This window comes from Dipodomys spectabilis, unplaced genomic scaffold (assembly GCF_019054845.1).
Source record: "Dipodomys spectabilis isolate Male_0828 unplaced genomic scaffold, ASM1905484v1 ptg000115l, whole genome shotgun sequence".
Classification (NCBI taxonomy): Eukaryota; Metazoa; Chordata; class Mammalia; order Rodentia; family Heteromyidae; genus Dipodomys; species Dipodomys spectabilis.
This window is the reverse complement of record NW_024870792.1, coordinates 9,722,248-9,749,060: the sequence shown is the minus strand read 5'-3', so window position 1 is coordinate 9,749,060 and position 26,813 is coordinate 9,722,248. Positions and strand designations below refer to the sequence as shown.

At 35.0% G+C, this 26,813-nt stretch overlaps 1 long non-coding RNA gene across 1 annotated transcript in view; it reads right to left on the bottom strand.

Moving 5' to 3' along the window:
* The window catches only part of LOC122115069, a 180,081-nt gene extending 153,563 nt beyond the window's left edge, over nucleotides 1-26,518 (bottom strand). Inside the window, exon 1 of the long non-coding RNA XR_006148688.1 lies at nucleotides 26,459-26,518. This is a non-coding gene — a long non-coding RNA (uncharacterized LOC122115069). The remainder of the gene's footprint in view (nucleotides 1-26,458) is intronic.
* Nucleotides 26,519-26,813: the final 295 nt, after the last annotated feature.

Below are 26,813 nucleotides of genomic sequence, written 5' to 3'. Positions count from 1 at the left end.
TTATAGTTCAGAGAAGAAAACAGTGAACCAAGTATTTGTAAGGAATGAAATGTCTACAAGGAAAATCTAGAGAAGACAAGGCATAAAATTCTTGTATGAAAGGGAGAAAGGGAGGGGGATCACGCTGAGAAGGAAATAAATAGGCATCAGCAGTATTTGTTATGTAGATATCATTCTATTTCTTAAACACAGTGGTAGATACACATCTATATGTATGAGACATTTCATAATGAACAATATATATTAAGCATTTAATGATTTCCTTTCTCCTTACCCTAACAATAAAATCAAGTTGACATGACCCAGGCATGATCTCCCTCCTTAAACTCCTGATGTCACCTTCCACTCCCCCTAGTTCAGTACACTCGGATATGAAGGCGTTCTTTCTTTTCCTAGATCATTCTTAATTTATCACTTTATCTTTCCTGGGCTTAAGACTGTCTCCACCTGTCAGGAGCTGGTGGCTCTTGCCTGTAATCCTACCTCCTCAGGAGGCTGAGATCTGAGGATTGCAGTTTGAAGCCAGGTGGGAGAGAACAGTGCCAGAGGAGAACTCTTATCTTCAATTAGCCATTCAAAATCTGGAAGTGGAACTGTGGTTCAAAGTGGTAGAACACTAGCCTTAAGCAAAAGAGTTCAAGGACAGGGCCCAGGCCCTGAGTTGAAGCCCCACAACCATCCAGGAAAAAAACAAAAAAATCCCTGATTTCTCCTGACATTTGTAGGACTGGCTCCAGTGAACCCTTGATAACTCAGCTTAAATATGTCATTGAGAGTCCTTCTCTCAGAATCTTATTGCACAAAGATGACAGAATCAAAAATATATTTACTTTCAGTGATGTTTTGTTGTTGTTTTCTGAAACTATGTACTCTGGTTTTAGGGGCATGCTCTTCCATGCCCAGCAATGTTGATTAAATTTTGACAATGAAATTTATGATAATGCATTCTCTTTGCAAATGCTTGCTGACTATAATACAAATGAGGATAAATGAATTGAAGATTAAATTGCTTAACCTTTGGTAAGTTAACCAATGCCAGCTTTCAGTAACAGAGGCAGCAATAGATGAGAATGAAGACATTAGAAATAACTTGGATTGCTATTTCTAAAATTGACTATAATAAGCTGAGTACTGGTGGCTCATGCTTGTAATCCTAGCTACTCAGGAGACTGAGATCTGAGGATCGCAGTTCAAAGTCAGCCCACGCAGGAAAGTCCATAAGACTCCTACCTCCAATAAACCAAAAGAAAAGCAGACATGGTGCTGTGGCTCAAGTGGTAGAGCACTCGCCTTGAGCTGAAGAGCTTTGGCCCTAGGCCCAGAATTCAAGGCCCACAACCAACAACAACAAAACAATAGTAGAGTTTGTTTAGCTCAACAGTACAGATCTTTGCTTGAGTTCATATTTCTGAGTGACATAGCTTCTTTTATTCTTTTTTCTTTTTTTTGTGCCAATTCTGGGCACTGTCCTTAAGCTTTTCCCACTCAAGTCTGGTACTTTACCACTTAAGCTGTCATAGTCTCCATTTCTGGCTTTTTTCGTGATTAATCGGAAATAAGAATTTCATGGACTTTCCTACCCAGAATTACTTGAAACCACAATCTTCACATTTCATTATGAGAAAAGGTGAAAATTGGGTTCAGTTTTAGTTCAGATTAGCTTACGAGATACAAATAACTCATGTTTTTACTTTAAAGATAAAACAAAGAAAAAGAATACTACTCACAATTTCAAAGGTACACAAGCAATTATGAAACTCTCTATATTCTATCTTTAAACTACATTATTTGTTATTTAAACCAACTAGTTTTGTTTGCCGAAGATAGTATTTAACATACAAGAGAGTAGTTGCTTTGCTGTACAATATTACTTTACTTTTTATTAAAATTCAGCTTTAGGGCGGGGAAGGTGGCTCAGTGGTAGAGTGCTTGCCTTGCATGCATGAGGCCCTGGGTTCGATTCCTCAGCACCACATAAGCAAAAAGAAAAAAGCCAGAAGTGGTGCTGTGGCTCAAGTGGTAGAGCGTTAGCCTTGAGCTGAAGAGCTGAGGGACAGGGCCAGGCCCAGAGTTCAGGTCCCACGACGGGACCAAAAAAAAAAAATTCAGCTTCACACATTGTAATGTTGGTTTTACTTCAACCATAAATCTGTCTCCTTATTAGTTTGACATGTCTCAAAAGAATTCAACAAATTATTTCTAATTTCTAAAAAATATACACTTTCCAAATATAACTGTTATGAAACATACCTCAATTGCTTACATCTCATTAAAATTTAGTATTAAAAATTTCTAGAAAATGACTTAAATGTGTTTTTAATATAAGAGGCAAGTGACATAATTTTAATAATATTTTAGTAGTCTTTAACTCTCCTTTATTGTCACTAAGATGACTTCAACTATGTAACCTATTAATTAAAATATTTAGGATATTATACCAATAATCTATTAAGATAGTGTTTTGATTCAGGTTCTTTAGAATAAAGAATGAATGCACATATAATTTAATGCCTAAATCTTTATGAAAGAAAAAAGTGAACCACAGTCCAAAAATGCAAAATCTATTATAAAAATTTTATAAGAACTATACCTTGATTTACTGTTATTAATATACAATGATTTCTCAAAATCTCAGCAACTTACTTAGGAAAGATTATTCATTGTTCCTGCACATAGAGTATCAGTACCTCATGGTAAAATTGATAAGAGCTATTTTTTGTACCTCATAAAAATAAGTAATAAAACTATGAAGTAAATCTGAAAACTTCGTAAAATCACATACACTTAAGCCTGAATGCTAGTTAAAAATGAGGATTTGGGTCAAAATTATAACTGCATTGTAATTTATTTTCCTAAATAAAATAAAATCTGCATTGTGGATATAATTATTAATATACTAATTCAGAAATTAGACAAATTTTCAGCCACACTTCCATAAGCTTCCATTTGCTCTGACAGAAACACACTTTGGAAAATCAGCTCTTCAAGCTTTAAAGTTCTTTGTGTTATTTTTAGCAGCCTTTGGGAATTGCTGCTCATTGATCTCACACTTCAAGAAACCTGCCAAAACTCTCTACAAAATCTGTCTGTTGAAGCTGATAGTAAAGGCCAGCAGAACTCAAGCTAGGATTTCTTGTCTTCTCTCTTCTAATCTCTCTGGGAATAAGAGGAGGTAAACGGAGGTCATTTTTGCATTGCATCAATACAATAATATGACACAAGTTAATAAAGGTAATAGCCAGACTGAGCAAAGTTGATACCCGGGGTCCCTGGTCTAGCAAAGTAGGTCTGAACATCTCAGTCTTCTTTTCCTAATTGACTTCTTCTGAAAGTACTTCCCTCTCCTCACAGGGACATGCCTGAAAGATATATATGCTTCATGTAAATTTAATTTATTGTCTTTTCTTTGAAGTCTCTCCCCTATTATGTACCAGGCTGTGCAATTCACCATTGATTAAAACAATTCTAGCTTAGAAAATAAAAACTTCAATTCTCTCCTCTTCAAGAAAGAGAACAATGATGTAGACATTACATATCCTTGAGTAATATACCTCACAAGCATCTTAGGATTGCTTTGGTTGCTTTGGTTGTTCTAGATTTTGACCTGGGGCCATGCATTTGCTAGTCATTGGCTCTTCCCCTTAAGCTGCACTTTTCACTCTTTTTTCTTTGGTTATTTTTGAGATAGTCTCTGATGTTTGCCCAAGACAGCCTGCATCACAATCCTCCTCTTTATGTTCCTTCCCCACCCCCAAAATGTCAGGAATCTGTTACCAAATCCAGCCTTTGTTGACAAGGGTCTCACAACATTCCCCCCACCCCCATCTCTGGGTTGGCCTGAAACTGTTATCCTTGCAGCTTCTTCTCCATGGAGTTGAGATGCCAAGTATATGCCACCATGCCTAGCTATTGACTGAGATGGGAGTCTCACATGCTTTTGCCCAGGCTGGGTTCTTCCTGATCTCTACCTCCTGAGTAGCTAACATTATAGGCATGCAGCACTGGCTCAAGGCTTCTCACAATATTTCTTATAACCGTAAACTAATACTATTCAGGATGCCAAGGGGATTGTAAGAGTTTTGTAGTATTTGTACCATATAGAAATTTACCTTTTTTATTTTTATATGAGTAGATCAAGTACTAGTATGGTATATGTCATCTTATGACTATTTTCCACACTATATTGTGGTTAGCAATTCTTGGTAAATATCAACTCAATAACAATTAGCTTGAGTTAATGGACACTTCCACATTTTCTTTTTTAGATATGTTCATTATCTTTAAGGAGTTGTACAAAGGAATTGCAATTCAACAAAGCAGTTTATGAATGTAGTGTATCTTAGTCATGTCACTCCTTGCGACATTTTCACCCAGCTCTCCCAAGACACCCCTTCCCTCGACTCTCTTAATTTTGTAGGATATATATTGATTTTTTTGCCATTTAACAAAGCAGTTTATGTGAACAATGCATCTTGATCTGTGTCACCCCTTTCATTTCTTTTCTTTTCTTTTCTCTTTTTTCTTTTTTTTCTTTTTTTTTGTCGGTCATGGGGCCTGAACCCTGGGCCTGGGTGCTGTCCCTCAGCTATCAGCTCAAGGCTAGCGCTCTACCACTTGAGGCACAGTGCCACTTCTGGCTTTTTCTGTTTATGTGGTGCTGAGGAATCGAACCCAGGGCCTCATGCATGCAAGGCAAGCACTCTACCACTGAGCCAGCTTCCCAGCCCCAACCATTTCATTTTCTATGCAGATAGAGCATCTGAAAAAAAAAAAGTAGGCACATTTGTATTATAGTATTATACTTCATTTACTTTCTTATTGTTTTGGCTATGACCTCTGTTACAGTAAAATAAGCCTACTGTCAGTACAGAGGAAGATAGACATTCTCCAGATGAAAAACATTAAGGCCAATCAATTTTACTATTGATAAAACTATGGCTTTGCATCAAGAGAAAGCATTAGTCACTCTAAAAATAGGCAAACAATGGTCAAAACATTATTATCTGTAACATTATTATATGTCACCACTGCTAGGAATAAAATCTATTTGGGGAGACTGTAAAGGCCCCTCCTCAGGGGTTGGGTTCTGGTTCCTAAACCATTTTATGGCTTTGCTAGGATTTTGTAAGGTATTCATTAGAAATATAGCAGCTGTACCTTTCAAGTTTTCTCAGCAAGGCTGGATTCAAAGTGTGGTCAATTTATCCCTGCCATAGTAATAAAATTAACAACATTGGGCAATACATTACGTTAATCAGTACTAACAAAGTGGAAGAGTAGACCACTCTTAAATTATAGCATCCATTTAATTTGGAAAGATATCAAAGGTTACCCCAGGAGTAATGGAAACCCTGCAGAACCTGATGTTACACAGTACTATTTATTCCTAGTGAGGACACCTAGGAAAGAGATCACCTTTGTGATCATGGCTGGGAACAGGTTGTGTAACGTAAACAGGAGTATATTTCCTTTAACCTGGAACAGTCTATCAAATGTGTCTGCAGTAAGCTCTTACTTGTATATAAACTAAAAGATAACTTTGGTTTTAGTTCATTATTTTTTCTTACACCTCAAATTTTACCATCATGATTTTCAATTTACTAGATTTGAAAAACTTCAAGACAAATTAATCTTCTCCTCATTTACAAATGAAGGAGTTAATATATATGCTACCCAAGGGCTATTCCAGAAAACACACATATAATTCAATGATAAAATAAATCTTAAGAGTTTATTTAGAGTTAAAGAGCAAAGGAGAAAAAGAAAAAAGTGAAAGGAATTTTCAGGTGAAGCAATACATGAGTACTATTCATATTTTCAAACATAAGATATAATAATCATAAATAATACTTAAAAGCATAGCAATAATTGTGACTTTTACAAATTAAACATAAAAATAACATTATATCCATATGTCTTGAGAGTTTGCCAGAAGTACAGAATGTAGCAGAATATTTGGCAATGAAAAGGAACATTTGTTATCCAAACATAAAATAGCTTGGTCATTTTGCAGGAGGAAACCTAGATTTTAGTTGTAATCATAATGTGCAATAATGAATTCATATGCCTTTTAGTAATGTTTTTATTAGTAATAAATACATCAAAGTCTTTTCTGTTTATAAGCTTCTAAAAATTAATGAAACATTATATCTCTGCCTAGCTATACATAAGTACAAAATTATTTAAGTATATAGTATATATTTTATCTTTAAGATATTCTTAACCTTGTCAGTCTATTAAATTTAAAATGAAGGTTACATTATAATTCTATTATAACAAACTAATGATCTCTTTACTAAATTAATATTCCTTTATAATCTATTACTCGTAATATAAGCTTACACTTTTGTAATTATTATATGAATCGTATTTACATATTTTATTAATGATTTTAATAACCACTTTATTATTTGTTGCTGTTAAAATGTAGCCAATTTGTTTTCTTTCTTTAGATACAAAACATAGAAACATAGGAAATAAAGGACAATATAGCTAAAGTTCTTGTGAATATTCACTTTAAATTAGCTTCACTATTTTTAAAGCAGTAAAATGAGTGTGTATGTAACTTCACCCACAGCTTTACACATTCACTTAACATTATTCTCCTATTGTAATCAATAAGAACATGAAGAAATGGTGAAGAGAATTTTAATTTTTAATTTAGAAATTGGGCCATTATACAAATACATAACATCTAAAGTACAAAGAACTTTACAAGGATTTTATTTTTATTTTTATTGGCATGTAGTAATTATATTAAAAAATATTGTGTTATTTTCATACATACACATAACATATTATTCTTTCTTATTCCTCCTCTCCTCCTTTTAAAACACTTTTTTTGTGTTTCAATGTTCTATTTTTCATACATGCATATAAAGTACTTCAATCATATTCACACACATACTGTATTGCAACTGAATAATTTGTAGTCAATCAATAGTAGATACAGTCTTAAGGAGTTACAGAAATAAAAACTACTGAAATAATTTTGTCTCTTTGTCTTGAAGGCTTATCTGGTTTACCATAATCATTTATCATTAAGTAAAGCTAAAACAACATTTAGTTAATGATTAAAAATATATTCCCAAGAATTTTTTTCTTGAGCCAGGCATAGTGGTACATGTCTGTAACCAAAGCATCTGAGAGGCTAAGGGAGGAGGAGTGTTAGTTTGAGGCCAACCTTGACTACATAGAGGGATCTTGTCTGAAAAAAGTAAAGAAAGAAAAAGAATTTCCCTCTTTATTTCTCCTCAAATTATAAAATGTGTTCTATAGATGGAAAGAAGAGATTGAAACTGGAATCATTTCTGAAGTATCTCTCTGACTAGAATGTCCTCCCTCAAGGGACTTAGAAAAGAAAGTTAAGGAGAAATTAGAGTTACCACAAAGGAGGATGGATTCTAAGCAAGACAGTCTCATCACATTGTCTTAGAAAGATAAACATGAGTTATGAAGAATGACCTGAGATGAGAAAATTGGTTCAGAGATGACTACAGTAATATAGATGAAATCTAAAGGGATTCTGAAATATGACACTAACAATGGACTTTATTTTTTTTTTATTTTTTTTTGGGGGGGGGTGTCCAGTCGTGGGGCCTGAACTCTGGGCCTGAGCGCTGTCCCTCAGCTCTTCAGCTCAAGGCTAGCACTCTACCACTTGAGCCACAGCGCCACTTCCAGTTTTTTTCTTTTTTGCTTATGTGGTGCTGAGGAATCGAACCCAGGGCCTCAGGCATGCAAGGCAAGCGCTTTACCACTGAGCCAACTTCCCAGCTCCTGACAATGGACTTTAAAAAAAGAAAAAGAATTGAGCTAGATGCCAATGGCATCTAGCAGCTTAGTTAAGGACACAGATTAGAGCACCCCTGGTTTGCAGTGGCAACAAATATGGCAGCCAGCGGCAGCAGAGGGCCCGGGACAGTGAATAGATCAAGAAAGTGTGTGTGTGTGTGTGTGTGTGTGTGTGTGTGTGTGTGTGTGTGTGTGTGTGTGTGTGTGTGTGTGTGTGTGTATGAATTTTATGCCTCCATCAGAAAGAATGACACCACCCATTTGTTAGGAAATGGAAAGCCCTGGGAAAAAATATATTAAGTGAAGTAAGCCATATTCAAAAAAACATAGGTCCCATGCTTCCCTTATCTGCAATAACTAGTAAATGTCTAGGACAAGCAGAAGAGGTTGAAAGCTATGTACATATGACCATATAACCTGATGCTAAGTGAAATGAACCCTAAGATAGGTACACAAGAGATTTTCTCTGTCCTGTTGTTCTTTTTAATGTACTTGTACTATGTAATTTTTTTGTTGCTTGTTTGTTTGTATGTTCTTCCCCCATGGTATAACCCCTGTTGTCACTATTTGATTCCGGTGTCCTGCATCTTGTAAATGTATTTTTCTAATTTGGGAAGGGGAAGGGAAATAACAAAATGCTGAAATAAGGATGCAAGATGACTCATTGTAACAATGAGATGTATAAGACACTATGTTGAAAACAAACTTTACAACTTCGTGGTGGGGGACAGGAGAAGGAAGGGGAGGGAAGAGTTGAGGAAGTGGGGAGGAAAGGGATAGTAGGGGAAAAATAAAGGAGGGTGTAACAATGAAAAAAATGAAAGAAAAGTAAACTAAAAAGAAAGGCATTTTAAAAGGAGATAGTTGAAGAGAAAAGAAGTCTGAAATTTTATGAAATTTCCAGTGCATACTAGCAATGTCAAAACATGCTAGGCATTTTTATGCATTATTATCATTTTTCCATGAAATTATGCAAGGTAGGTTTTGCCAGACTCTGTTATGAAGAACTTGAAGAATCTTATCAATTCCAGACATTCAGTTACATATAAACAATGAAATGGAAATGTAATAACTGTAGTGGCTATGGATTTTGGTTTTCCCTGTTTTTCTGGGGTGGTACTTCTTTCTTTGCTGCTCCCATGTGGCTTGCACTACTACTACTTGACAGTTGGGGGTCAAGCAGGTTTCCAGGCTTACAATTCATGTTTAACTATAGAAGCTCACTAAAATCCAAGAGTGTGGATTAGTCATCTTTTTCAAGAGCAGCAACATAATCTTTGCAATTTGTTATTATCCTCTTCTTTTCCCCCACTTCTTACAGAATGCCACAGCATTAGAGAAAGCAAACAGTGTTGCCCAAAGGACATTTTTTATTGTCATACATTTTAATATTCCTATTTACTAAATTTTAAGTGGATAGGCTCCATGTAGCCACCAATGAGTAATCACTGGACAATCTCAGACTGAAAATTTCATTCACGTTTGCTTCATGCTTTGATGTTTCTCTCTCTCTCTCTCTCTCTCTCTCTCTCTCTCTCTTTCTCTCTCTCCTCTCTCTCCCTCCCTCTCACTCTCTCCCTTCCCTCTTTCTCTTTCTCCCTCCCCTCCTTCCTACTAAATAATCAGACTCCGTGCATTGTTTGGGGGGCTTTCTAGTCTTTACAGAACACAGAACACCAGACATAGGCTGGGTTTTTGTGACTTTGGTACTCCAGAGTGTGTATGAAGAGGTAACAACAGCAAAGGACTAACGATAAAGAAAAAGGTTGCCTCCAAGAGAGAGACCAAAATCAAATCAATCAGTGCAATATCATCATTATCATCAAACACAAAGAATATTGGGCAGGAAAATCTAGATGTAAAATTACAGGATGGAAACTTATAAACCAAACAACAGTTAAAAAATGAAAACAAAGACAAATTTAAATTGTGTGTCTGAAGCTCCTATGCATCTAAAGGAGATATAATACTTTAAAAGGATGACAAAACTAAGGCTAAATTTAAATTTAATTTTGGTAGTTAGGGAATAATTGGAAATTTTAGCACTATCAATTGCAACAGAGTTCCAAAAGGCATAAAAATGAAACAGAGCTGAAGAAATAGAAAATAAAATATGTTGAAGTTGTCTGAGGAGGAAGGAGAGACCAGAGCTTAAAAAAGGATGTTTGGAAAGCCGGGCACCCATGGCTCAGGCCTGTAATCCTAGCTACTCAAGAGGCTGAGACCTGAGGATCGTGCTTCAAAGCCAACCCAGGCAGGAAAGTCCGTGAGACTCTTATCTCCAATAAACCACTAGAAAACTGGAAGTAGTGCTGTGGCTCAAGCAGTAGAGCGCTTGCCTTGAGCTGAAGAGTGCAGGGACAGTGTCCAAGCCCAGAGTTCAAGCCCCACGACCAACCAAAAAAAAAAAAAAAAAGGATGTTTGGATTGAAGAAGTATAAACATTGTTAAAACCAAATACATACAAGATGACAGAAAGGGATCATCATAGAGATTCTTTCTGCAAATCAAGAGTGAGTGACATCTATATTGTCAGAGGCAAAGAAGTTTATAGAGAATGGTCCTAATAGCAGATAATTTAGATCACAGCATCAAAGTACAAAGTGAAGAATATGCCATCAAAAGTATGTAAATATTTATTCCCTGGACACCTCTGAGAAAGCAGACAGACTTCCGTGAATGTAGCCCCATAATGGAGAATGTTAGTCATATATTTGAGAGGATTCACTCATTTTTCTGTCATATTGTCAGTGATGTTACTGCAGTAATCTAAAATATGAATCTGACAGATCTGGAATAAAATACACCTTGGCAGTAACAAATAACTGCAAAGGAGAGAGAACTAAGCCAACATAAGTAAAAGTAGAAATAAAGGATGTTGAGGATTCACATAATACAGAAAGTGAATTTGTAAGAAAATAAATCTATCAACATGTGGTCTGCTTTGCAGCACTGAGCACTCATACACAGGAACCTAGAGATATAATTTTGTGAAACATGAAGTAATTTATTACAAGGACAAGGACATGAGGAGGTAATTGATGCAGGTAAGAAAGTTACTGAAGTGAGTATGAAAGGTCAGGAATATGAACATCTTAAAAAGAAGAAAAATTAAAATGGAGATAAAAAATCAATTACATAAAGCCATGATGTCTCAAACTTGTAATTTCAGCTATTCTCTAGATAGAGATCAGGAGGATCATATTTTGAGGCCAACTCAGACAAAAATTTGGCAAGACCCCATTTGAACTAATAACAGCTGGACATCGGGGACAATTCCTATAATCCCAGCTACATGGCATAGGAGGATCCTAGTCCAGGCTAATCTGAGCATAATACAAGACCTCATCTCAAGAATAACAAAGCAAATTGGCTGGGATAGGATTCAAGTGGTAGAATATGCCTGTCAAGTGTGAGGCCCTGAGTTCTAACTTCAGTGCTACACACACACACACACACACACACACACAAACACAAATGAACACTTATAGTGCTTGCAATGACCTTGCCAACTTGCTGTGCACTTGAATGATTCTGCTTAGTCTTCAAAATGAACAGTGTTTATTTTACAGAAGGATAATAGAAGAATCAAACTATTCAATTAAACTTGACCTAGATTATTATCCTCATGAGAAAGAAGTCATAAAGAGTAGAATATCCAATTCAAGTTTAAAATTTCAGATGTAGAACCAAAGAACCTGAGCATATTTGAACATAATTTAGTGTTGTAATCAAATAAAACCTATAGTAATAAATTAACAGATACTAATGATTTTCATTATAGTTGTTACATATAAGGTAATCATCCATGGATGATAAGTGGCTTTCGTTACTTTTATTGAGGGCTATCATTAGTATTCATTTTACACACCTAAGTCAAGTTATTGTTTCTCTAATAGCTATTAAGAAAACTCTCCGTGATAACAGATATTCCTCATACAAAGAGTAGAGGAATTTTTTCCACATACTAGAAAAATTGCTCCAGACCTAACTGGCTTCTTCTTCTCTTTCTCTTTCCTTCTCTTTCTCTGTCCACTTACCAAATCCTGTTACTTAAAAGTGGAAAAGTACCTGTTAATTGTAAAGTGGAAACATTTAAATAATTTTTTAAATCAGAAAAAAATTGCATAGTGATTTTTTTAGGGCAAATAAAAATCATTTGCTTTTCCTTCCAATCTCTAGTGGTTAGCTTTGAGGTAGACAATTCTTTCATAAGATATCTGTGTTAGCAGATATAAAGTGACCACTTTTACTTAGGTCAAGAGAAAGGCACTGGAAACTTAACATTTTTATTTCTTTGTTGTCTTCCCTGACAAAGAATAGGTGGTTCTGTGTTTTGAGTGTAAAGACTGGAATGAGACTCCCTGAGTTCTAACCTCAACCCCGATACTTCTCACTGGAAACCTTAGGTCACCCACTAGATGAGAACATAGGAAAGCAATGTGGAAGGCAGAAATGCTAAATGCATCATTAACTATTTTTACTATTGAAGCATCTTAGGATGAAGTAATATAATGTCCCACAGTTTTCACCCCCTCGAGAGGTTTTGTCCTTTCTGTTATTATCCAACCAGCAGAGAAATTCAGTTCTTCACCCATCCTTCTCACTAAGATTATTGAATAGGAAGCTTAGGACTCATGTTTTTTAAGTTCTATATTCATTGTGTTGATCAATTCCAAATTCATAAATTTTATATTTTTAACCAACAACATGCTAGTAAGCTGATTACTTGATACTAGTATAGGATATATTTGTGAATTTCAAGGATAGAAGATGACAAACAGCCAGCAAACAAAAAAAAAATCTCAGAATATAAGCAGATTTATACTGCCTTCTTAGCTACCTACAAAATCAATCAAAAGCTGAATATTTGGAGTCTTCTCTAGGTGTTGACATGTAATTTTTTGCACTCACCAGTAGCTATAAGGATCTGAGCCTTTCCTACCCTTGATGCATGTCTCTCAGAGCCCTGCTCTCCCAGATGACTGTATTTAATGCTTCACACAAGGCAGGATGCAGCTCAAACATTTTGGACAGTATCTTCTATTGTGACTTTTTCTGAAGATGTTTATCCAAGTGAGCTTCTTCTATGTATTTCCTGCCTCTGAACTCTCACTATGGAAAGATCATCTTCTTCTATGCACTTTTCTCAAATTTTGAGTGTTTTTTCTATATACCCACAGATCCTTGGCTGAGTGTTTAGTTAAAGAACTAAACATCCATTGACAGATATCCAAAAAGGTATACAAGTGACCAAAAAGTACATGTAAAGTAAAATAATCAAAAGTTAAAATCATATAGAAATACCACCTTAACACATGAAAATGACTATCAAAAAAGCATGTATTAGCAAACATTGATGAGAAAATTAAGAAATTACAATTTTCTGTACTGCTAATAGGCAAATGTGCAGCCAGTTTGTGTGTGGGGCGGGGGGGGGGGGGGGGGGGGGGAGGAGGGGAGTGTAGCTCTTTGAAATAGTAAATACCATCTTACCTTTGTGTTTAACATTATACCCCAAAAGAAATGAAAACATGTTTTCATACAAAAATATGTTCATAGTCATAAGCGCATGATTTATAATAGACTGGCGAAATGGAAAGTTAGAGATAACTTCCTCTTGGCTCCATGAATTAGGATAGCAAAGGAGAGACTATTCTCAAGAAGAGTGGAGAAAAATTGAAATCTTGACAGAATTAAAAAGAGAGTTGGAGAGACAAAATGAAAAGCAAATAGAAAAGGCAAAATAGAAAACACTGTGTAACTCCAATCTCAGTTCACTGTAGTGGAGGGAACCAAAGATATCAAACATAAAAAAAAATTAAAAAAAAAGAAGATAAGCCAAACAGCCATCTTGACAGGCTAGCAATTTTAGTCACAGGAAAAAAAAAACATAGTTTCCACAAGCCTTAAACCTGGCATGATGATGATTGCTCCTTCATAACAGGTTATCTTTAGATAAAGATATTTTGCCACTCCCCTTATCTCTAAGAACTACTAAAAGGTGATATCTTGAAATGGAGCCTGCTGTTTGAAAATGAGGTACTCTGAGAGTAGAAATCAAAGAACACTCACTGCTCAGATGAAATTGCCCTGCCTTACTATGGGAGTATGCACACGTGAGTCATAGAGATAGAAAGTCTGATACAGGCCTTCTGTTTAAACATCTAAGAGCTCTGATAGTGAAGGGCAACTGCCCCACCCTTTCTGGTGAGTAGAAAGTTGCATTTCATGAGGATCATTAAAGAAACAGAGCAACCATACAGAGGTGGAGTGGGTACTTGTGCTTCAAGAAGAGCCACTCAGCAACGTTTTTGCTTCCTGATAGGACTAAGAAGTGTGTTTTCAGAGAAACCATGTTTTTTAAAAAAAATTTATTTTTTTTTATTGTGAAAATACTGTACAGAGGGGTTACAATTACATGGGCAAGGTAATGAGCACATTTATTATTAAGCATTGTAGCCCCCTCCTTTGTTTCCCCTTCCCATCCCTTCCCATCCTCCCCCCGCCCGCCCCCCCACCCCAAATCCTCCCCGCCCCCCCCCACCAAAGTTGTAAAGTTCGTTTTCAACATAACGACTTGTACTTCTCATTGTTGCAATGGGTCCACCTGTATCCCTATTTAAAACGACTGAGAAAATCATGTTTAATCCAATTTTCTTTCCCCTGGACTGTCCAGAATGGTCTGAAAGAACTGAGGACACTGGCTATATGAATAGACTGCCATACAGGAATGAAAACTCTGCATCTGGAATCCAATTTCATGAGATTTCAATCAGGTTTCCCTTCTCCTACAAAGTGGTAATCTGTTGGGTGAGGCACTGACTCTAAATGTCAGAGTACTTAATATCCTGTTTTTCCTAGTGTTGTAGCTGTCAGGATACTGTTTGCTCCTACCTTTCTAATATATTTGGGGGATAACCTTAGGTTGGGTGCTTCCAGTCCCTGAAGAAAAAAGTGAGGGATGATGAAATATATGGAACATATTCAGTACATGGGTCCTTGCAGCCAGAGAGAAGCCTCTAAAGTAAAAACAGTGCTGGAACAGACAACTGACCCATTCTCAGCCACTAATTATAGCCAAATAGAAGGCAAAGAATTTTTTTTAAATGATTAAAGAAAATAAAAAAGATAAAATATAAATGACAGTATCAATTCAAACAAATGCTAGAAGGCAAGGAAGATGGTAAAGTTCAATTTAAAAATCAAATAAATTATGGAAATGTAAAGATCAATAAGTCAAAATACTCAGGTGAAATCCTCCCTGATATATTGTATCAAATTGTAGTCAGAATAATAGGGTTTGAAGACAAAGTAGCAGAAATGAAAACCATCATAAAAAGATAAAGAGACACATGAAGAAATGCTCAACATCTCTGGCCATAAAAGCAATGCAAATCAAAACACTAAAATTCTACATCACCCCAGTTAGAATGACCATTATCAAGAAAACTAACAAGAACAAATGCTGGTGTGGATGTGGCCAAAAGGGTTGGTTGGAATGTAAACTTGTTCAACCACTCTGGATAGCAGCATGGAGGCTCCTGAAAACAGTAAACTTAGAGCTTCCCTATGATGTAGCAATTCTACTCTGAAGCATTTATCCAATTGACTACAAACCAGGCCACACTAAAGCTACCAGCACAAACATGTTCATTGCAGTATTGTTTATCATAGTTAAGATATGGAATCAACTTAGATGCCCCTCAGTGGGCAAATGGATAGAGAAAATATGGGATATGTGGGCTGGGAAGGTGGCTCAGTGGTAGAGCGCTTGCCTTGCATGCATGAGGCCCTAGGTTCGATTCCTCAGCACCACATAAGCAGAAAAAAATAGCCAGAAGTGGCACTGTGGCTCAAGTGGTAGAGTGCTAGCCTTGAGCTGAAGAGCTGAGGGACAGCGCCCAGGCCCAGAGTTCAGACCCACGACCTGGACCCAAAAAATAAATAAATAAATGTGGGAGATATGAACAATGGAATTCTATGCATCTATTAGAAGGAATGATATTATCCGGTTCCTAAGGAAATGAAAAGACTTGGGAAAAATTATATTAAACAAAGTAAGACAGAATCAGAGAAACACAGATTACATGTTTCTCTCATTTATAGTAATTAGAATGTGCCTATAAATCTACAAGTAAACACAAAAGATGGTAAAATACCAAAAAAAATTACACTTGGACATGATAAATTAAACAGGACTCTGAAACATTCATACAATGAAATCAATGGAGAATATTCTTAGGAAAGGATCACAAAGGCTCCATAGTTATGTGATCATATAAAATGATATTTATCTAAGTGAACTCCAAGAAATAGGAAACAAAATCAAGAAAAAAAAAATCTAAGACTTCTAGAAAAAGACCAAGAAAAAGCCAAACTTATGAATAATTGGAATTTTAAAAAGTAAAACGAAATTGAGTTACAGATATATAGATCATAGTCAAGATAATTACAGATAATATAACAAATATTGTAAAATAGATGGTCCTTAATATCTTTGAGGATTTTAGGACACAAAACTGTCAAGACAGAAAAGAATTAATTCTCAGTATATTTTCAGTGATAATTTTAAGTAAATAGAATAAGAAAATAATAATAGCTGCACACACACACACACACAATCAATTGCCAATTCACATATAAAAACAGCCCATCAGATTATCATCAAATTATTCAACAGAAACTCTAAAAACAATGAGGACATAAGATAATTTATTTCAGGCCTTAAAAGAAGATAAATGCCTACCTAGACTACTATATCCTTTTGTTATCCTTTATAAATAAAGAAAAGCCAAGCACTGGTAGCTTAGGCTTGTAAATCTAGCTACTCAGGAGGCTGAGATCTAAGGATCACAGTTCAAAGCCAGGAAATGGCAGGAAAGTCCATGAGATTCTTACCTCCAATTAACCACCAGAAAACCAGCATTGGCACTGTGGCTCAAAGTTGTAGAGTGCTAGCCTTGAGCAAAAGAGCTCAGGGACAGTGCCCAGGACCTGAGTTCAAGCCCCACAACTAAAAAGAAAAACTAAAATTAATCAATTAATTAAAAACTTCCATAATGAACAACAACAAAATAGAATTCATGACCACTAAACCGGCATTACAGAACATACTTAACAAAATCTGATACACACAGGAGGAAGATTAATCCAACTCCATAAAGACACAACCATAAAAATTTAACACAACTAGAAAAACTGTTCTGAAATAAATGCTAAAGCTATATTACTAAAGGAGAATTGCAAACCCTACTTAAAGGTCCTGACACACACAGAAAAGACTAACACAACTACACAAATATAAAATTACAAAAACTAACACAAATACAAAAATGGTTCTACACTGTTGGTTTACTTAGGAAGTAAGAGCAAGATTGAAAGATGGGATAGTAGTATTACACAGGCTTCTGGACAGAAAAAAAATGTTTTACCATAATAAAGAAACAACCTATGAATAGGAAAGAATGATATTTTCATTTAAAGATCATATACATTGGGAGACATTTGTTTCTGCGTTTTCTGTTTTCATTTCACTTTGCTTTGGTTTGATTTGACTTGGTTTGGCTCTGTATGGTTGTGGTTAGGTCTCACTAAGCATCCCAGGCTGACTTGGAACTAAGGGTGAGTTTGCACACTTCCTTCCTCTTCAGTGCAGGAGTTACAGGATTGCACCACCAGTTCTATTTAAAACATATACATTTGTAGAAAAAAATCAAAATGTAGCACTATATTCTGGTAAGGGAGAAAAAGATTTCCTTTCAAATCTACTGGGTTTAAAAAAAGAAGTTACCAAGATAAAGGACACAAATTTTAATGTAAGTTGAGATGTCATAGAAATGTAGAGTCAACAAAATAGTGGAAGCTGTGGAGGGCAGGTATCTGTGTCCTGATACTGGAAAACTGGAAAAAAGCAGTGCCCCCCCTTTTTTTTAAATTTCCTCTTGACACTTGTGTCTTTAAGGGTAAGGCTCTTACTTTCCTCTGGATAGAGAGAGGGCATTTATGCTGTACTTTAGAAGAAAGTCAGAGATTCTTTTGTGGCCTGCTTCAGGAGAGAATGGAAGGAGAAGGTCAGTGTAACCTTCTCATCTCTGCCAAGATGCTGTTTGTTGGGGATACACTTATTCTCTAGGCTTAATCACCAAAGTCTAACAAATATTACATAATTAATGGATGTTTCTCCTATACTTTCCAACGTGCACAAGAATTTTGTTATGTAAAGCCTACATGTTTCTATTTGTCATAGGCTTTAATGAAGTTAGACTATTTTGTATATGATACTATATTGAATAGATTAAAATTTAATATTTCATTTTCTCCATAGCAATATACAAATATCTTATATATAATTGTCTGTGGAAGGAGAAAATGAATACAAGTAAAGCTTACACAGTTTCATTTTTTTCCATTCTATCACCAGGGTTCACTGGTGTCCTTATAGGGTAAAACTGAAATTACATAGCTGTTCAATTACTGTGAAAAAATGCAGTCTTTTGATAGTTTCCTGTCAAGAGTTTTTGAGTCAGTGGAAAAGGAGTTTTCTTCTTGAGTTACAGAGAATTGAAATTCCCTTCACATTTGATCTAGAGTTAAAGTCATTTCTCTTTCAATCATGCAAGCATAGGCAGCCATGAATGTTTTATTTCTCTTATCACATAGCACATGTTTTACTTTTAGTAATGGTAATAAAAATGCTCAGATTCATTACTTCATTTCTTTTCCAACAAATAAATATCATCTCAAATTTGAATACTTCATGCACCACATTACTTTATTATACTTCCTTTCAGCTATTTCATGGAATAGTATTTCTGAGTTTCATGAAAGAGCTCAAAAGGGAAACTGAATTTTCCATTGTTCTAAATATTTGAGCCATTTCCCAGTTTACTTCTTTCTTTCTTGTGTTTTTTAATTAACCAAAATAATTTGCATACTTAAGAGAGATCCAGTGTGATAATTCTATACATGTATATAGCATGTAATGATCAAATCAGATTCCTCTCCTGAAACATTTATTATTTCTTTTCATCAACAATCTTCAAACTCCCCCATAATAAATATTTATGGTATAGTTTTCACTTTCCTATGTACAGAAATATCATTTTAAATAGTTTATATGCAGGTAAGAAATTAAGTAAAAACATAAATATGAAATGATGAAGTTTACTAGATAAATATAATGTTTTCTGTTATCAACAAAAATAAAGCTATACTTCACATGTTCTTATGTTGTTGTTCTTATGTTGTACTAGGAGCTGTCACAAAGATATTTATTTTGTTGTACATCCTAAATAATGCAAATGAGGCATTGTTACATAAGTTTGCAATTTCAGGTACTCAAGAGACAGAAATAGAAAGTTGAATCTTAGTCTAAGGCTAACACAAGCAAAAGTGTAAGATCATAACTGAAAGCAAACTAAAAGCAAAAGACCTGGAATACAGTTTCAATGATAAAGCATTTAAACACAAGACTCTGAGTTCAACCTCCAGTAATAACACGTGTGCACACACACACACACACACACACACACACTTGGGTAACTTACCCAGGGACCAAGTAACATATGGCAGTAACAGGATACACAGACTATCTATCTCCAAGGTCCAGATTCTCCTCACAGGACAAAAATACATAATAACTATTTTTATTTATCTTTGGAATACATGAAAGAAGAAAAGTTAATTTGAAAAATTATTCAATGATGTACTATTATAGTAAGAAAATATGGTGTAGGTTATTATTTTCAATAAATTTCATATTCTTCATGGCTTTTTTCCTTGTCAGTTTTCTGAAGGTGAAATTTGGAACCAGATATTTGATATTATGTCAGGACTCTAAGGTATTACACTCCTCTAAAATGTGCAAAGGTATTAGGAAATTATTTTAAGAAAGTAACTGAATATTCAAGGATTCAAATGTAAAAATACTTTTTCTGCAGACCAACAGAGAAGATCATTTAAAAATTCATATGATTATATTGAATTGTTGTTTACAAAAATCCAACTACATTCTGGTAAATAAATTGCATTTCACCAAAGAATATCTCAAACTAAAAGGAAAGGGTAAGAGCCAGACTGCACCAGGCTGGTGATGTAGCAACAGTTACCAAGGAAGCAAATTGGAACAAATGGAAAAGACCACAATACATCAAATCTAACACATCAACCTGCATCTGGATAATTAGTTCATTCCAATATCTCATTGCTGTAAAGGCATTTGTTCTGGCTTGTTATAAGAGCATACTGACATATCATTAGGCTTCATATTTACACAGCTCTCGTGAAAGTTTTCATTGTGACTGTAGCTAATTTTCTTATTCTCAAATTGACCTCAGCAATCATAAGTACAAACTGATTAACTTTTAAAATATAACATGATATTTTTTCATGTTATAAGAGAAAAAGAGATATACTAGGTCCAAAATTAAAAGTAAACATGTCCATATTTAGAGAAGATATGTATTTTTGTATTCATAACATTAAAGAAGATTATTAGACAGAATATGCATGATTAAAAACTATTACTAATTGATTGATTCCAAGTATAACAAAATGGCTTACTCTCATAACTTGAATATTCACATTTTAAAGAATTCTAAGAACTAATTATGTTAGGATTTGCACTACATCCACTGTACAATCTATAATCATTCATACACTTTTCCAATTGTGTTGTTTTTCTTTTTATCTAAATATCTGTACCTTTACATTAATGTTAAGGTTTATTCAATTTTCCACCGCTTAGGAATCAACATCAATGGCCAAAAGATATTTAGTATATTACTAAAATATTGAGATGCACAAAGACCTTAAAATTGTAACTAAAAATAATTTTGTTTCTCCAAATTAATTAAACCAAACTAGTTTAATCTGCTGAGCTTCTCATTATAACACTTCCTTTCATTTGATCATCCCCTGTACTAGTAATTGTAGCACTAAAAACAAAATAGCATACAACAAAATAGCATAATACCTTTGTTACTACAGTTATTTCCATACTTTCCACACATAAATACATGTTTAGTTCTCATAAAAATTCCAAATTAATTTCCTTTTCTCATTGTTGCAATCATGAGATGTCAATAATTATCATCCAAGACTGAACATAAGCAATGCAAGGGAAATTAGTTACAGTGACAGAGATCAACATGTTATGCAATCTGCTCAACTTTCCCTATACTCACTGTCAATACAGAGTGCCATTGTGCACACCTTAGATTAAAGCAGTTACATCTAGACTCTCATTAATTCTCTCACCATAATCAGTCCTTAGGGTCCCATGTCTAAATAAATCTAGCTATGTCCCTTCTTGATTAAATCAGTCACTGATTTAAGTCATATGGGTTATTATAATTCTCTCAATTAGTTGGTCTGTCTGCTTTCCTTAATCTTCTTCTATACCGTTCCTTTCCATTCTCTGTTCTGTTCCCAAGCAGACTTTCTAAACTCAAACTATCATGTTCACCCCCTTGACCAACACTCACTGTATTCCTATGGTATTTTATTGAATGGAAATTCCTTTGTACAAATAATGACAATTTTTAAAAAATACACCAATGACTTCATTGGCTTTCAGGATAAAATTTAAACTGTTTATGTTATGGCTTATGTTATTGTCCTTGCCTACCTGCCCAACATCACCTCCCATCACCTCATTAAACATCATTAATAGCATGTAGAAGTCCACAGAAGCAATATTCTCTTATATCCCCATGTGCCTGGAAGACTCAAATCCAACTCACATCTTTTCCCAGCCTCATCTAGATCTCTGCTCTTTCAGTTAGGTGTATCTCTCCTTTAGATTATTCACCACCACATAGCTGTCATTTATCTTCTCTAGATTCTGTCTCTGCCTGTAAGGTAGCAAAGTGTGAGGTAATTTCCAAATATCCAATATATAGTCATATGGATGTTATTGTAAAACTTGGATTTTTTTATTGGATTTATTATTATGTACTTTATCTCATTGTTCCTAAAAAGAATATTTTAAAAGAATATTTTAAGACTGTTACTGACAGTGCTCAGAACACATGACTCTAAATATTGCAAGCTGAGTGAATTTGAAAAGCTCATAGAAGTGGAAAGATCTCTCTCCAGCATTCTCTTGCCATTCTTTTCAGACACAAGACCTTCCCTAGCAGCAGAGCATATGACCTTCAAGTGAGACATGCCATCCCCACTATAAAAGGAAAAGAATGATGCTATGTCTGAAGATGATGAGTCACATAAAAGAATACAAACATGTCATTTTTCTTCTAGCATCTCACTGTTAGGCCATATTTTTATCCAGTCATACTTCTTCATTATTATCTTTTTCTTTATCTAACATTGCACAAGATTACCCAGCTTTACTCATTTCTTTATGTTATTTTCCTATGAAAGTCCTTATGTTGTATAAAACTTATGATAAGTAAATATGTGTGTTTTACTCTTCTTAATCTGTCTTCTCTTATAGAGGCCTCTGACTTGCATAGAAAATACAGTATCCACAGATCTAATTTTATGAATATGAGAAAGAAAATAATACTACACCATGTGCTGAAGTGCTGTCTTAGGTAGACTTTCATATCATTGAGACAAAATACCTGACACAATCAACTTAAAGGAGTAAAAATGCATTTGGTTCAGATTTTCAGTGGGTTTTGTCCATAGTCATTTCACTTCCAGCTTCTAGGCTTCTAGTGAGGCAACACATCACAAAGAAAGATGTGACAGAGGAAAGCTTCTTACCTCATGGAAGCCAGGAAGCAGAGGGAAGAGAAAGGGAAATTAAACGGTACATCTTTCAAGAGAACACCTACTTCCTCCAAGTAACCTCTCCTGCTTTCCATCACTTCCCAATGAGGTCATCATATAATGAAGGGATTTAATCCACTGATTAGGCCAGAAACCTCTGAACAAATCAATTCCCAGTAGCCCAGCAGCTGGCAAAAAGAAAAAAAAAAAGCTCCATTACACTAGACTACAAGGGACATTCATATTCAAACTGTAACACGTTCTTTATGATAAGTAGAAATGGCAACTTTCACAAGTCTTAAAAAAAGAAATTTAAATGTTTTTTTTTATTCTTAGAAGTCTTCTGCCTATAGTCCAGAACTTGTCTCACAACATATATTAAAAATATTCAATTTCCTTTTTACTATAATTGCCAATTAAAATTATCTGGGGAAAAGAAGACATTAACTTGCTTCATTTTCCATCCCAATTAGCTTAAAGGAACTCAATTTTCAATTGCACAGTTCCCTAGTACTTCTTTTCAATGATAACAGAGAAACACTGTACCACAGCTGTGATGACACAGCTGTCAATCATACTCTTCTTCCTCTTATTTTAAAAGAAATACTAGGTACTTAATTTTTTGTCTGACCTTGCAAGAGATCACATATTCATTAAATGTTACCAAAGTGATCATTGCATTTTATAATATGCATCAATTATATATGAAAGTATATTTCATATATGCACATATCCATCTACATATACATATACACACAGCTACTCTTACTTTTCTTACATGATTTAGAAGAGAACAAATGAGTGTAAAATGAAGGTTTCCCTAATATAATTTACTCCAGTGGGTTATATAATATTGATATTGGTCTCCCACACATTTAAGAAAAGAGGGCAGGAATTGCAATGGCTATATCTGAGAAGCTGTTACCATAACAATAGCTAACCTTTCTCTTTTATTTTATATGACCACATTCTTTAATCATTCATATTCATGCCCATTAAACACAAAAATGTTTGAGAAGAATCCACGATTCATATACCATCTTCTTCATCTAAATTTTCTCTAATTTTTGATTCTCTATTTCATTGCCTTGCTTCACCATCCACAAAAAAATAAATTATACATAATCTTCTCATCTCTTGTCACCTTCTAATTACTATTTAGCTTTTCTCCAATTAGCCCCTTGTAATTTGATTTTGTTTATTGTGAAAATACCGCACAGAGGGGTTACAATTACATGGGCAAGATATTAAGTACATTTGTTATCAAGCATTGTTGCCTTCTCCTTTGTTTCCCCTTCCCATCTCTTCCCATCTCTCCCCACCCTAATCCACCCCAACCCCCCAAACCCCATCCCCCACGCCCCCGCACCAAAGTTGTAAAGTTTATTTTTCGACATATCATCTTGTACATCTCATTGTTGCATTGGGTCCTCCCCCTCCACAAATTATACCTACATCAAATACAGTGACAACGGGTTATATCGTGGTGGAGGGACATACAAAGCAACAAAGAAATATCTTATAAATATGTTAGAAACAATAACAAGAAAGAAAAAACATTTTATTCCTTATCTTGGGGGAATGACATTGTCCCATTTGTTAAGAAATGGAAAGACTTGGAAAAAATTATATTAAGTGAAGTAAACCAGGCCCAAAGAAACATAAGGTCCCATGGTTTCCCTTATTTGCAATAACTAGTATATGTCTGACACAAGCAGAATCCATCAGATAAGTTGATGTTAGATGAAATGAACCCCAAATAGTCCCTGTATATCCATATGCCTTCCATTTTCATACTCTAGATCCATCTTTATCCTCTAGTGTACTAAATGGTCCTCTGCATTTTTTTGTCAATTTTAAAATCATTCTCCATGGTACCACCACTACAACATTCTAAAAGTATCTCCATATAATTAGCCTGGCAGAAATGGTTGTTATGATCATATGTCTGATACCATAACACACTCAAACCTTCATAGAAGAACAGACAAAAAGGAGTAATAACTCCATTTCATGGAAATTAAACCAATTCATGGAATTCTCACCAAGATTTAATTCACAAGTAATCCCTTGTCCATTAATGTTTACGCACAAAAAAAGTTATTCAAAATCCAGGAAATGTGACTATCTGAGAAACTTGCTTTCACTTAGGAGTTTGTAGTTTCACTCTATCATAAAAGTTCTTCCCAATTCCTTACCTTTTTTAATTCTGTATTCTTTTTTATGGTGACAAAAATCTGTAAACACAGGGTAAAGGTTTCAGTCTGTTCTTTCTATCTGTGAGACTTCTCCAGCCTCCTCTACTGGTAACAAAGGGACTTCAGGAACTTTCATGTTTTCAGTCAAAATAATTTTATATCAAAGTGGCTTGCTCCAGAATGCTCTATCCCAATACCATTGTTATTTCCAACATTGCAAATTTTTTAAAGCTTTTACAGTTTTGACTCACCAACATCTTCAAAAAAATCCTTCAATGGATCTCTAACACCTGTACTCAAGTCTTTGAATTTTCAAAAAGGGCATTACAAAAATGCTGAATGAAAACAACAAGAAAGCAAAATCCATCAAAGTCACTTTAAGTACTTTTAAGCTTTAAAAAAAATGATACCTGCTAAACTCTCTTAAATGTGTGAAGTAGACTTGGTACAATTATACCAAAATATAGCCTCTTAATATTTAAGAAATTACCTTCTTCTCAAATATTCTCTCCTAGACCAAATCATAAAGTTTAGCTGCCCATCCTGTGAAATTGATTCTAATATGTTCAAGGGAGAAGTTCTCAATCCATTGCCAGAAAAAGGAACAGGTTAAGGGAAGAGTCTCAACAGTAGACCTGCTAAAATTTCTCTGCTAAAATTTATTATTACACAATTACTAGAAAGTTATTACAAAGGCCTAGCAAGAATTCAGGTAAGATGAAATGTGATGAAAGTGATGTTAGAAAAGAAATACAACAGAGAAAGTAGATCCCATGGCATGATGTCAAGGGGGAAAAAAGGCACTTTAGTTAATCTTCAGCAATCTTTAGAGTATGGACATGATCATTGCATTTAAATGGAGGAAGAATTAGAGGCAGGGAACAAAGGTATGCATAGTTCATCATGGGAAGCATCCCATGAGATGATTTCTACTGCTTCCAGGTGGAAGTTGAACATTTTAAATAATATATTCCTTTGGAGATGATCTGTCCTGCAAGGTTCTGCTGTTCCTTAGGGCGGTCTTTACTATAAAGATACTATCAATCTATCTTGTCCCTCCTGGAACCCAACGTGATCACTAAATGACTATAGAGAGTATGGCTTAGAACAATGACAAATACAAAATGGAAGCAGAGAAGCTTTTCTCCTGTTTCTAGTTAATTTGTGGAAGCAAAACTAGTTTGAAGTGCCTGTAAACAACATGTTTTTAATAAACTGAAAGTAGACTGTGTCTCTGGTGAGAACACGTAAGCTTTTGGTTTAAGTACTTACTGAGATTGTCTGTGAGAAATTCCTAGTCTTAGCTCCAGCTACCAAACAGAGGTTACTTGTAAATTGTGAGGTTTTAATTATGGAATTTTTCTTAACAACTTTGTATTCTCCTCCTCCATTTGAGGTTCAATTGCATCCCCTCTTCACTCATAGCTAGCTGCTAACGACCAATGCCCTTTCGTTCAATTATACAATTCACAACAATTTCATCAAAATGAACATAAAAATATACATATTCTGTTTCTTTTGGTCTACATTTCTTTATGAGAGTTCCTATATCCCATAAAACTTGCTTTAAGGAGATTAATATGTTTTCTCTTGATAATTTCTTTTATTAGAGTAAGCTTAATCAGTGAACTGACTCTAGTAATGAATGAAATATCTTTCTTCTCCCCTTCCATGAATAAAGTAAATTTAAGAAATATCAATTCAAGGCATTGAAAATGTTTTCTTACCTTAAAAATGGAGCAGATTCCATGTACTTATACTGGCAAAGACAAAGGTACAGAATAAATATACTATAAACTAGATGGTGGAAAGAAGAAGCTAAAGAGCTCAGAGCATGTAGAGATTTGCATCTTAGCTAAATCAATCTGTGAAGGATAATAACAGGAAACTGAATGTTCTTACATCAATGCCTCACTGAAAAATATATCCAGTTCATTGATAAAATGAAGCAGAAAGGGGCCGGGCGCCGGTGGCTCACGACTGTAATCCTAGCTACTCAGGAGGCTGAGATCTGAGAATCGCGGTTCAAAGCCAGCCCGGGCAGGAGAGACCATGAGACTCTTATCTCCAATAAACCACTAG